At 48.6% G+C, this 13,206-nt stretch overlaps 1 pseudogene; it reads left to right on the top strand.

Moving 5' to 3' along the window:
- The window catches only part of LOC136112124 (dynein axonemal heavy chain 9-like), a 69,719-nt pseudogene that overhangs the window by 21,954 nt on the left and 34,559 nt on the right, over positions 1–13,206 (top strand).

The following is a 13,206-nucleotide window of genomic DNA, read 5'->3' as shown; positions in this document are numbered from 1 at the left end:
TTCTGTGGATGAAAGACATGAAAGAAAAACCTCCATCACTGAGGAGTGAGGAGAGGGGTCACCAAAGCAGAGCTCCTGCCTAAGGCTGCCACGGAGGGTCACTCTGCTGAGAGCAGCTGTGTCCAGCTAAAGCACATCTTCAGAACGCTTCCCTCCTGGATGTGGAGGCACACTGAGCTGGAGAATTGCATCCAGTTCCTCACCATCTTGTTAAAAACAAGCACATAATTTCACATTTGTGAAACCAGTTGGTGTTTTATTTTTTCATGCCTTTCTCCACTAAATTAAAGAGCCTCTTGGTTCCTGTTGTTTTTCTCCTCTTTAAGTACTTATGCGCTGTAATTGTTCAGCTCTCAGACTCCCTTTTGATTAGCTGAAGAGCCTGGTCTCTTTAAGGCTTCCCTCCACAGCATTTTTCCGGTCCTTAAATCACTTGTGTCTCATCTGTTCTCCAGTATCTCCTGTGGGTACCAGAACACCAGCTGGTTTGGCAGCCTCCCCTCTGCGTTGTATGCAGACACAATGTCACTGGACCCAGCGAGTGGGTGTCCCACCTGCCTGGTGTCCCTGTGGGGCATGTGTGTGTCTTGTGGTGGGATGTTAGTGGTGGCTCTAGATCACTTTTCTCCCCTTCAAAAATAACCTGGCACCTCTGTTCTTCCCTACCAGATCCCAAGGCAGGGCTTCCTCCCCTGTTTGAGGTGCAGCTGGATTTGGTGATCCCAGATTTGGTATTTCAACCCTCCTTGGACCCTGGCACAAACGACGGCTTCTGCGACGTGGTGGAAGGTCTTCTCAACGACATCTACCGGATCTCATCGCTGGTGCCCAGGCTGGCTGAGCACAGCGGCTTCCTCCACTACCAGGTCCGTGGCTGTGGAGCTCCCTCACGCTGTGTGGCAGTGAGGAGGTGCCACGCTGCCCCCGCATCACTGCGAGCTCCTCTCCTCTTCTCTCCAGGCTGACATGGAGGACATGGCTGACCTGGCCGACATGCGCCATGAGCTGATGGGGCGTGTGCAGGCCGTGATGGCGGCCTGCTGTGATTACCGCAGTGCCTTCGACCACTACTCCTACCTGTACGGGGAGGACAGAAAGGAGTTCTTCCGCCAGTTCCTCCTCTACGGGCACATTCTCACTGCGGCAGAAATCGAGGCCCATGCAGAGAACGGGGTCCCTGAGTCACCTCCCACGCTGCAGCAGTTCCGAGAGCAGATTGACTCCTACGAGAAGATCTATGAGGAGGTGAATCGCATCGAGCCCATCAGCATTTTCCAGAGTTGGATGAAAGTTGATGCTCGGCCTTTCAAAGCGTCTCTGCTGAATGTGATTAAACGGTGGAGCTTGGTGTTCAAGCAGCATCTCATGGACCACGTCATGCACAGGTAGGAACCGTTCTACCTCTTCTTCCCAGAACCAAAGTGGGTTTCTCTTGTGTTGGCTGGGCTTTATCATTTCACACTGATAAGCAAAAGGCTAATACAGGAGCAAGAGGAGGGGGCACACACCCCCTGCCAGCTCCATCGCATCTCTGCTAACTTTCATCCCCTCGTCTCTGCTGGGAGCAGCTGGTCCAGCTGAGTGTGTAAAGTGCAAACAGTTCCACGAACTCGGTACCATCGACATCCTGCGAGCTGATGCTCCTACGACCTACTGTGTGGTGTTGGACAGGATGTCTGTTTGTCTGTTCATCCTGGTCCAACTAATCTAATCTCTTCTAGGGCTCTATGCTTATTTTGTTGAATTTGCCATCAGTAAAGCTGCATTAATGCCATGAGATACTTGCTCCGTTTCTAAATGCAGTGCTCTTTTGAGTGCACTCTTTGTAAAAAAAGTAATTTGGGTTGCCTGGCATGAGCAGTCATGGGGAGGCAGTTTCAAGGTTACAAAAAGGAGGAGCTTTGGATGTAAGTTTTGAATTAACATGTGTTCCCTGCTCTGAATAGCTGCTCAGCCGCCTGGTCTCTGCAGGATGATGTGTTAGGTGATTTATTTGAGTAGCAGCAGCTGAAGGATGCCACAGGGCTTGGATGCTTACGAAGAAATATTTACAGACATATGTACTAGTGAAGGCTGCTGCGTGTGGTGGCTGCTGTGATCTCTTGTGTTCTTTTCAGCACGATAATTCCTGTGCAAAGAGGTTTTTGCATAGGTTAGAACAGGCATTTAGGAGTTCTTCTTAAGAGCTCCTGACTCAGCAGTTTAGTCTTTAATAGGTGAAGTGTTTAGGGCTATGTTTTGGTCCAGCAGCATCCACAGAATTTAAGCGGGCACTTCAAAAGTAAGCGTTTTGAGAAGGGAAGAATGGAAAGGACCAAAGATCCAGGAGCCCATCAAGCTCTGCTAACAGTGTCCAGCAGCTGGTGAGATCAAGAAGCAGGTAGGGAAACTTCCCCCAAATAGTCTCCTTGTCTCTAACCATTCATACCTGAGGACTTTGAGAGTCATGGGTTGTACCTTTGTATCTAAAGACCTGGATGGATTTTTTTTTCTCCCACAAATGTTCGGTTGCTTTTCTGAACCGCTGTGAATTTTTAACATCTGCATCCTTCTGCAGCAGAGACTTACCCTCTGAAATAAGGCAGCGTGCGAAGAAGAATCCCTGTTTGTTGTAGCTTTACAACCTACCAGGTTCATTTGTTGAATTCTTGTATTGGAAGAGATGACATGAAAACTGTCCTTTCAAATTCACTCTTTTCAGACCACAGACCCGAGCTCACAGGTCTCCCTTATAGAATCATAGGATAGAGTCATAGAATCTGTTTGGTTGGAAGAGACCATCAAGATCACAGAGTCCAACCATAACCTAACTCTGGCACTACCCCATGTCCCTGAGAACCTCATCTATATGTCTATCCAACCCCTCCAGGGATGGTGACTCCACCACTGCCCAGGGCAGCCTGTTCCAAGGCCCGACAGCCATTTCTGTGAATAATTTTTTTCCTAATACCCAATCTGAACCTCCCCTGGAGAAATTTGAGGCCATTTTATCTTATCACTTGCTACCTGAGAGAAGAGACCAACCCCCTCCATGCTCCAACCTCCTTTCAGACAGTTGCAGAGATCAGGTCTCCCCTCATCTCCTGTTCTCCAGGCTGAACAGCCCCAGCTCCCTCAGCTGCTCCTCGTAAGACTTGTGCTCCTCAAATGCCTTTTCTCCAACCTGTGAAGTCCCAACCCATTTATCCGTTCCTCACAGGAAGCTGTACCACATCTATGGATCCCTGTGAGCATGAACTGTGGTTCTGATGCCCTCAGCATGTTGCCATGTGATGGGCAGAGTTAGCCAGGCCTTTCCCTCTCCGTGCCAGTCCAGCTGCCTGGATGATTCCGGTAGGAACTGCTCTCATTTGGTGCTTTCCTGTTTTGTGTTCTACAGCTTGTCTGACCTGGACGAGTTCATAAAAACTGCTGACAAAGGTTTGAGCAAAAAGGTTGAAAAAGGCGATTATGATGGTTTGGTGGAGATCATGGGGCATCTCCTGGCCGTTAAGGAAAGGCACAGTGTCACCGATGCCATGTTCGAGCCCCCGAAGCAAACCGTCGAACTGCTGAAGACGTATGAGCAAGAGCTGCCGGAGGAAGTCTATAAGCAACTGGAGGTGGGTGAAAAGCTGCGGTGGACACGGCGGTTTGCCAAGTAGCCAGCGTCAAAGAGTATGAGCTTAAGAGCATTGCAGGAATATTTAAAGCCCCACTCCCTGTCATTAGAGGGCCTCAGTGGATAGTATTTTACTATTGTGGGATGTGCCTTAATAGCTCTAAATTTTGGAGTTATATTGAGGTTTTTCTTTTAAAGCAGAGATTAAGCCTTTTGTTATGTATGAAAAACATAGAATTGCCTGCTCCAACTCTCAGCGATTACTCTTGAAAAAAATTAATGCATTTTCAAATACATCTGTTAATTAGTTTGAATTATAATTATTTTTAAATAAGCCAGTTCTTGGCAACTGTGGAGATGGGAAGGATAATGTTGGCAGAGGAGTCGCCTTCTCATAGGACTTCAGTCCTCCACTAGGTCTATAACACCCAATCTGCTTGACCCAAAGGACATCACTGGGAGCACGTTATGAAAGTATTTCAGCACCTTTCCACATCTGGCCCTGATGAATCAATTTTTCTTTGGGGAATTCTTCTCATTTCTGGACAGGGGACCATGAGGTGAAGGTTGGAAAAGCCTGTGGGATGCCCAGCCAGCCTTGGGGAACTGGCAGCAGTCACCATGTTACGGTGGAGGAGCGTGTGGCTACGTACTGATGGATACCCCTTCGTCACGGGGCGTTGTGTGCAGAGGGCTCTGTGTAGGACACCAGGTTTAAGGCAGAGCTTTTGGGGGAGAAGTTCCTCCCTCTGCTGCAGGCTTGGATGGGACCTGAGCGGGGTTTAGCAATCCCCCAGTTTTCTGCTGGTGCAGCCGTGATCCACGGATGGTTGTATCACCAAATCTGACACGGGTAAGGGTCCTAAAGATAACTGGATTCCTACAGACACCCTGAAAAACAGAAGAGCTGCATTAAATGAATGTTTTGGCTGCTACAGCAGCTTCAGTTCAGCATAAAAAATGGTGCTATGGGGAACCCAGCTCTGCTGATTCCTCTGCCCAAGAGCTGCTTGCTTGGTGCCTGTTTGTGCGTGTAGATTTGAACAACTGATTTATTTTTCTGACAGAAGAAATGAGGTATGCAGGGCAGCCATTCAGATGGAGGAGATAACAAAACAGTTTCGTTCTTTCTGGCAAGTGACAGCAACACATAGTTGAATAATTCATTCACTGCTGTACACAGTAGGAAAACCAAAGTAAGTTCCTCCAGGTACCGCTCCCTCCATGGCCATGAAGATGGATGGGCTGGAGCTGATAGTTTGTATGAGAAGGACAAGGAAGCAGCTCCATGTGTGCCCTGCTATGGTCATGGATAGTGATTTCTACAGAGACTGGAACATGAAGTGCCAGAAAGAGACCCCTCAGGAGGGACTGGCCCTGCTCTGGCCGCCTCTGCTGCCTCCAGGTTATTTCGCTTCTTTGCATAGTGTTGGTGCATCTCCATTAGTCTTCTCAACTATGTGCACTGGGATGAAAAGAAGCCCAAAGTCTTTCCTGTAGGCTGGCACAGTACCTGGGGAAGTGGGAGAGCAAAGCTGTGGGACTTGAGGACAGCAGAGCCCTGGCTGGTGTCACTGTCTGGGGTGAGGATTTGGCTCGAGAAGTCTAGTGAGAAGAGAAGAAATCAAATCTCTTTCTAAATAAAATCCCAGGTGCAAAGGGTGGATTGTTAGCAGTGCTGTGCACCAGCAGCTTGGATGCAGTCCTGAGAAAGAAACTGTCTTATTTAGTACTAATATTATACAGGCAGGCTGGAGGGATTTGCCCCAGAAAGCTCTGTAGAAGTCCTTCTGGCATAATATCTTCTGCTCTAAGAGCTGGCTGGAAATTTCCCAGGCTCTGTTTCTTAATTAGCTCTGGGAAGCCGGACGATCTGATGAACTTGCATCCTCAGCCCACCCTCCTGCCTCCAGCCAGCTCTGGGTCCCGCTGGGCTCGGTGTCAGGAGAACTGTGCTCTCTCAACCACCGAGCCATCCTGGGAGCCCAGGATCTGGTCTGGGACCCTTCTTCTGAAGTTATTTAACATGTTTTTGCAATCAGAGCAGTCAGTTTTAAAGTCTCAGTCTTCATTCGTCTTCAAAATTGTGGATAACTGATAAGTTTTATCCCAAATTGTGTTTAGCTTTTGCATCACAACAAAACTTCCTTGCAGTTTTAGGCATGGAATCTGTTGCTTTTCCTGTTCTGTGATTGTCCATAAACAGATCAGTCACATCTTATGTCAAATAGCAAATACTGCCTACCGTCATTTAAATTTTGCTTGCAGGAGCTGCCAGAAAAATGGAACAATATAAAGAAGCTGGCGATAGCTGTGAAGCAGCATGTGGCTCCTCTGCAGGCGAACGAAATGACAGTTGTGCGCAAGAGCTGTGCGGCGTTTGATGTTGAGCAACACAGATTCAGAGAGCGATTTCGGAAAGAAGCACCATTCAGGTACAGTGAAATTATAACATCAGAGAAGCCCTGAGGAAGAAAAGCTTCATGGGATCATCTCGGAGTGTCCTGAGGATGTGTTCTTGAACCCTTGCATACATTTCCTACCTGCTCACGGTGTTGTATCTGTTATGCCCTGGGTGTTTTGTCCCTGCAAACACTGTAAGGTGTTAGCAAGAGATTCAATCTGGATGCTGAGTGCACAATATTGCTTAAAGGGGTTGTCAGCAGTGCCATGTGGCTGCACCATCAATGGGTACTATAGATGTATCATGTCTGCTTTGTGTCTCAGAGGCACCATTTGTTTTATGTTTTCTTTAGAAGTTGTTGCAATATCACTTATGAAGAATAAACATTTCTTTCTAGGTTTGACACCAAAAAGCCTTATCAACTGCTGGATACAAAGCACATTGAGATTAAACAAATGGAGTCAGCCATGACCTCGATTTATGAATCAGCTGGTCTGTTTGAAGTCATAGTGCCAGACTATAAACAACTGAAGCAGTGCCGAAAGGAGCTGTGTCTTCTCAAAGAGCTCTGGGATATGATCTCCCTTGTGGGCACTTGCCTTGATGACTGGCAGACCACCAAATGGGCGGATATTAACGTGGAAAACATGGATCTGGAGTGTAAAAAGTTTGCAAGAGAGATTCGGAATTTGGATAAGGAGGTGAGGGCGTGGGATGCTTTCACTGGGCTGGACAGCAAGGTGAAGAACATGCTGACGGCCCTGAAAGCTGTGGCAGAACTTCAAAATCCCGCCATTAGGGAAAGGCACTGGAATCAGCTGATGCAGGTGACGGGTGTGAGGTTTGTGATGGACTCGGACACCGCGCTGGCTGACCTCCTGAAGCTCAACCTCCATAACTTTGAGGATGAGGTTCGTGGCATTGTGGACAAAGCGGTACGAGAAATGAGTATGGAGAAAGTCCTGAAGGAGCTAAAAATGAGTTGGAGCACCATGGAGTTTCAGTATGAGCCTCACCCCCGGACGAACATCCCGTTGCTGAAGTCAGACGAGGAACTCATAGAAACTTTAGAAGACAACCAGGTGCAGCTGCAGAATTTAATGACATCCAAATGTATTGCTTTCTTCTTGGAGGAAGTGTCCATATGGCAGAGGAAGCTGTCCACAACAGATTCCGTCATTTCTCTCTGGTTCGAAGTGCAGCGTACGTGGTCTCACTTGGAGAGCATATTCATAGGCTCAGAAGATATACGGGCACAGCTTCCTAAGGTATGAAATCCCAAATCCTATTTTTCCTGTGTGGAAAGCGTTGAAGAAGAGCCTCCATTACACAGAAGAAGGTTGTCTATATTGCCGTGTTCCCCCAAGCAGGACTGTTCTCTTGCTGCATTGCTTTCTTGGAGGCTCCCTTAATGCTACAGCAGTTTCCCCAGTGTTGCCCCAGGCTGTTTTTGTACTGTTGGTTGTGCCTGAACCCTGCTGAGAAACTGTTTTTCCTCCCCTCCACCATTGCACAGCAGATGCAGAGTTCCTGGAGGCTGAGCAGGAGGCTGCTGGCTTCCTTCAGTGATACAGGCATGTTCCCTCTTTCCTTGGAGGGGAGAAGACGGAGATAATTACTCAGATGGTGCAAATTGTCAAATCAGAGCTGGACCAGGCAGCTTTGCAGTATCCGCTTCCCTGCCTCCAGTGCTGGTGCAGCAGGAGAGCAGCTCTTCTCCCACTTCAGCTTCAGAAAATTGAGCAGAGTTGTCATTGATGCCCTCCTCAGGGTTGTGACCTCCTCAGGGCTGTCTTTGAGTCCAGCTTCCAGTCTTATTCCCTATTCTCTTGATTATTTAGAAAATCTTCCAAGCTTGTTCCTGGCCCCGCTGGACCACTCGCAGCCCTGTGGAGGAACCTGCCTTTCACTCACGAGTGACCCACAGTTGGCTGTGTGACCCCCGTCCCTGTTCACGAGCAGCATCGCTGACAGCACCACTGTGGGACGAACACCCACGAGGGGATGTGCGCAGCCCATTGACCCCTGGACAACACACTGTTCTGTCTCCAACCCTGCACTCTGCTCTGCTTGGACTGTTCCTCCATCTGCTTCAGAGAGCACGCTGTGCTGAGTGTCCTGGGGGCAGTTTTTGGCCCCTCACACCAAGAAAGCCCTTGTGGTGCTGGAGCAAGTTGAGAGAAGGGAGTGGAGCTGGTGAGGGGCTGGAGCACAAGTGTGATGGGAGCGGCTGAGGGACCTGGGGGATTCAGCTGGAGAACAGGAGGTGAGGGGAGACCTTCTGATCTCTGAACTGCCTGAAGGGAGCTTGGAGCCAGGGGGGTCGGGCTCTGCTCCCCAGGAACAAGCGCCAGGAGCAGAGGAAATGGCCTCAAGTTGCGCCAGGGGAGGCTGAGGTTGCATCTGGGGAACAATTTGTTCCCCAAAGGGCTGTGGGGCATTGGAACAGGCTGCCCAGGGCAGTGCTGGAGTCACCATCCCTGGAAGATGTATAGATGAGGAACATGGTTTAGTACTAGATTTAGGTTATGGTTGGACTCAGTGATCTCAATGGTCTCCTCCAGCTAAATGATTCTATGATTCTGGGCACACCTCGCTCACTGGGCAATATATACAGGTGCTGATAACCAGTGCCCTGAGGCTGTACCATGTGCCAGCAAGCTCTTAATATCCAGGAGCTATCTAATGTCATGTATGAAATTGCATCATGATTTACATTTGCATCCTGCTGGGCAGCTGTCTGCATCTCAGTAGCTGTCTGGCAGTGGTATGAACCATAGAACCATAGGATGTCCTGACTTGGAAGGACCCATCAGGATTGTCAAGTCCAACTCCTGTCCCTGCACAGGACACCCCACAATTCACCCCATGTGTCTGAGGACATTGCCCAGTCTCTCCTTGAACACTGTCAGGTTGGGGCTGTGACCCCTCCCTGGGAGCCTGTTCAGTGTCCAGCACCTCTGGGTGAAGAACCTTTTCCTCATGTCCCACTGACCCTCCCTGGCACATCTTCTGCCATTCCCTGGGCTCTGTCACTGTCACAGAGAAGAGCTCAGCCCTGCCCCTCCTGCTCCTGCTGAGGAACCTGCAGCCCCATGAGCTCTGCCCTCAGTCTCCTCTGCTCCAGCTGAGCAAACCCAGGGACTTCAGCCGCTCCTCATACGGTTTCCCCTCCGAACCCTTCACCAAGTTCATGTCCCTCCTCTGGACACCCTCCAGTAGCTTTATCTCCTTTTCTCCTGTGTCCCCAGCCCTGCACACAGTGAATGCTCCAGGTGAGGCCGCCCCAGCACAGAGCAGAGCGGGACAATCCCCTCCCTGCCCGGCTGGCCGTGCTGTGCTGGATGCACCAGGACACGGGGCCCTCTTGGCTCCAGGGACACAGGTGGCTCAGTCAGCAGCTTCTCTTCCGTAAAAGAAAGACTGAAGCTCAAAGTCTCTGTAGCTGAGCACCCTCAGGATGCATCCAGGGCTGGGGGGATGTGCTGACAGGCTGTGGGATGCTCACCTGGAGCTGGATCTGTGGCGTGAGTGTAGGGAGGGCTCAACCTTCCAGATGGAGCCTTGCTCCTGGGGCTGAACACAGGGTAGCGTGGAAGTGTTACCTGGACTGCTTGGAACACTTGTTCAGTGTCCCGCCTCACTTAGGAGGCCTGACCTGGGAAGAAGGGAGGAGCAGAGATGTTTTGAACATAGCTTGCTTTATTCTTCAGTGTTTAGCTCCAGAAATTCAGAGTCCCTGTTAGATATGGAGCATAATTGTTGATGTGGGCCTCCGGTGCTGACGTGGGGTTTCCGTACCCTCATTGAAGGCAAGGAAGGGCTCTCCTCTACAAGAGTCATCGTACCCGTTTTGTGGATGGGTGTTGGGATTCCTGTGCTGTAGCAGGAGGGGAGGAGTGCACTCACATGAGGCTGGTAGCCTTTCCACGGTGTGGGAGCATCTCCTGCTGCTGCAGCCAGGGAAACTTGGTACTTCACCTGGACATGGGAGAGAGAGATTTATGAGGTTTTCCAAGGGGAATTAAATCCCATGGAAATGGTTGGTCCTAGACATTGCCTCCTGCATGGAGCACTTTATCCACAACCCCTTTGGGATACAGTGACAAGAAGGCAAGTGCCTGTTTGCAGACTAGTTTCAGGCAAGTCAGTGGAAGAGCCATTCTGGAATGGTGGAGGGGTCCCTGTCTGCACTGGACAGAAGGTTTTCCCCTCAACCCAAAGACAGCACCCAGAGGATAGAGACCTTTAGCACAAAATCCATGTTTTACCATGAACATGTTTGTGTTGCTTTTTAGGACTCCAAACGCTTTGAAGGGATTGATGCGGACTTTAAAGAACTGGCCTATGAAACTCAGAAAACCCCAAATGTGGTTGAGGCCACCAATAAACCAGGTCTGTCCCAACAACTGGAGGACATTCAGAGTAGGTAGGTACAACTTCAGTCCCAGGATTTTGTCAGAGACTGGGATCAGCTCTAATAAGTTGGTTTAACCTGTGCTCCAAGGCTTTCCTTCTGGACTGTGCGTTCTTTGCATTCACACATTGAGTCTTTTTATTCATGATCCATCACCCTGAAGCCCCCAAGGTGGATTCTGGCTTTGCGTATGTGCAAACTCTTATCTTGAGTATTGATTTGCACACATACAAAGCTAGGCACTCAGTTGGTTTTAATAACATGTGGCCTCACTGCCACCCCAAATTTGGTGTCTTAAATATCTATTTAGCAGTCCAAGCAGGGATATCTGCAGCAGAGCTGATCCCATGTGCTTTAATTAACAAAATTATCTTGGTGTGTGTACCCTTCACAGATGGTATAACTAAACTCCCTGAGAAAGACCTTAATGTCCAGAGATGGATACAGTTCTCACCTAACATATGAGCTACTCTACCTGGAACACACCTAACAAGTTAACGTGAGAGCTGTTGTGTCAGTAATAACTATCCATTTAAAATAGAGATCTAATTTTACTTCCTAAACAGATAAGGCCCGTGTTCCCCACAGAGGACTAACTGCATGTTATTTATGAACTTTGAAAGCTCAGCAGCAGTTTAACATGTAAACACTGAGAGATTCATTTTAGAACGGAGCAAACAAGTTTCTTTTCAGGCTTCACAAGCACAAAAAGCTGAGTAGGTTTGAATCAGACTTTAAAATGTGCTCATTAGAATAAAAGCAGTTTTGGAAACTTTCATCCTAGTGTGAAATCACCTGTGGCAGTTGAGAGCTTGTCTAAAACAGTAAGTCAGACTGCAAAGCCTTTCTAGCCTCTTCTTCCACCTGTGTTTCTGCTTTTTGGTGAGGATTCTCTGACTCTTTGTCTGTTTGACCCTTGGGAGTGGAGAGAGATCTATGAGTTACTATGTGCTTTGTTATCTATTTGGAAAATGCTGTAAAGGAGCAGCCTGCAGGCTCAGCTCATGTCTGGCATTTCCCCATGGGAGGGGAGAATCTGCTCGATAACCCAAACTGTAGCACGACACATTAAAGGATATTCACCCGCCTGTCCTGGGCTCTATTTTTCTGCTCTTCTCCCCAGGTTGTCCCTGTGTGAGAAGGCTTTGGCTGAATATTTGGACATGAAAAGATTGGCCTTTCCCAGACTTTACTTTGTTTCTTCAGCAGATTTATTGGATATTCTTTCCAATGGCACCAACCCACAGCTGGTAAGCCTTGCACTGTGTCACCTTCACATTTTCCAGCTGTCAGTAATGTCAGGGTGGAAGATGCTGTCTAGGGACTCAGCTGTAGCTTATCCTTTCTTGAGTGCCTTTTCTCCCACCCTCACTTGGATTAACAATAACTCTTTCACTGCTGGCCTTCATCTGTCGTCTCTGAAAGGCAATGCGCACACTGTATGTTGTCCCATCTGTCCCTGGTGATGCTTGCAGATGGTTCTGAAAGCACTGCACAGAGCAGAGCTATGTTCTTGATACCATAAAAACAGTGGGTTTGTTTCTGCTGGGATACAGTGAGGTTGGGGGAAACCATTTCTTGAGGATCTCAGCCAAAACTTGTTGCTGAGCTTGGTTCCCCAAGCTGGGATGCCAGCAAACAGCATCTGTTGTTGAAAGAGCCACAGACCGGTCATTCAAATGTGACAGTGTTGACAACCGAGGGCTTGGAGACGTCTCTGTTTTTAGGCAGAGGAGACATCTGCTAGTCAGCCACTTCTTCCTTCCCCCATGCAAAGGTCTTTGGGATGGCCTGTTCACAGGGGAAGAGCAGAACACAGCCTGGAAGAGGTAAGACAGCTGGTGGTCAGACAGTGGCTGTGGCCAAGGCAGGACTTCCTTGGGTTGCCACCCACCCCTGCACAGCTCTGCTTGGCCTTGTTTGGGACGCATCTTTTATTCAGAGGTTGGTGCATAAAACCAGTCAAAACGTTCACAGCAAAAGGCGAGTGTTGGATGATGAACAAAGTCCTAATTCTGTCTTTTGGTAGCGAGTATTTTCACTTTCTTCAGGCTTTCCACCATTTTCAGTATTGATGTGAGCACAGGAATGGAGCAGGTTTGCATGTGTATTTGGAAATGCTGTTGTTTGCCTCTAACCTTTAACGCTGCTTCTATCTGTGTCTGCTGCTGGGTGATTTCAGCCCACAGAGTATCATAAATACATAGTTGATTGATATTTAAAATGAAGAGGAAAAAAAAAAACACAGGAAGCAAAGATACTGTGTTGAAATGCTCTGTTGAGTAAGAAGAAATTCCTGGTGTTTTCTGTTATTCAAAAGTATTTGCAGTAAAATCAAAGTAAATGTCAAGCAGTATCCTACATAGATACACTCTCAGCCTTCCCAATGTAGTTTCAAAGTCTGATGATTCCTAAAGGAGGATTAAATACACAATGACATTATCCTCGTGAACTGGGTGCTGAACTTGTGCAGATTCAGGTGCGCTCGGGCTCTGGCAGCAGGATCGCAGCAAGTGCTGGGGTTGTGTCCGAACCCTCCAGACTGGACAGGGTCTGGGAAGGGGCAGCTGGGGATTTGTGACCAGAAGCTTCTACATGTAAGAAAAAGTTTCTACGGTTTACTTACGGTTTGAAAAGAGATAAGCTTATGGCCTCAAGATACGCTTAATGGCCTCAAGTTGTGCCAGGGGAGGTTCAGATTGGATATTGTAAAAAAATTCTTCCCAGAAAGGGCTGTGGGGCATGGGAACAGGCTGCCCAGGGCAGTGCTGGAGTCACCATCCC

This window comes from Patagioenas fasciata, chromosome 26 (assembly GCF_037038585.1).
Source record: "Patagioenas fasciata isolate bPatFas1 chromosome 26, bPatFas1.hap1, whole genome shotgun sequence".
In the NCBI taxonomy this organism is placed as follows: domain Eukaryota; kingdom Metazoa; phylum Chordata; class Aves; order Columbiformes; family Columbidae; genus Patagioenas; species Patagioenas fasciata.
This window is presented reverse-complemented; position numbering and strand designations above follow the sequence as displayed.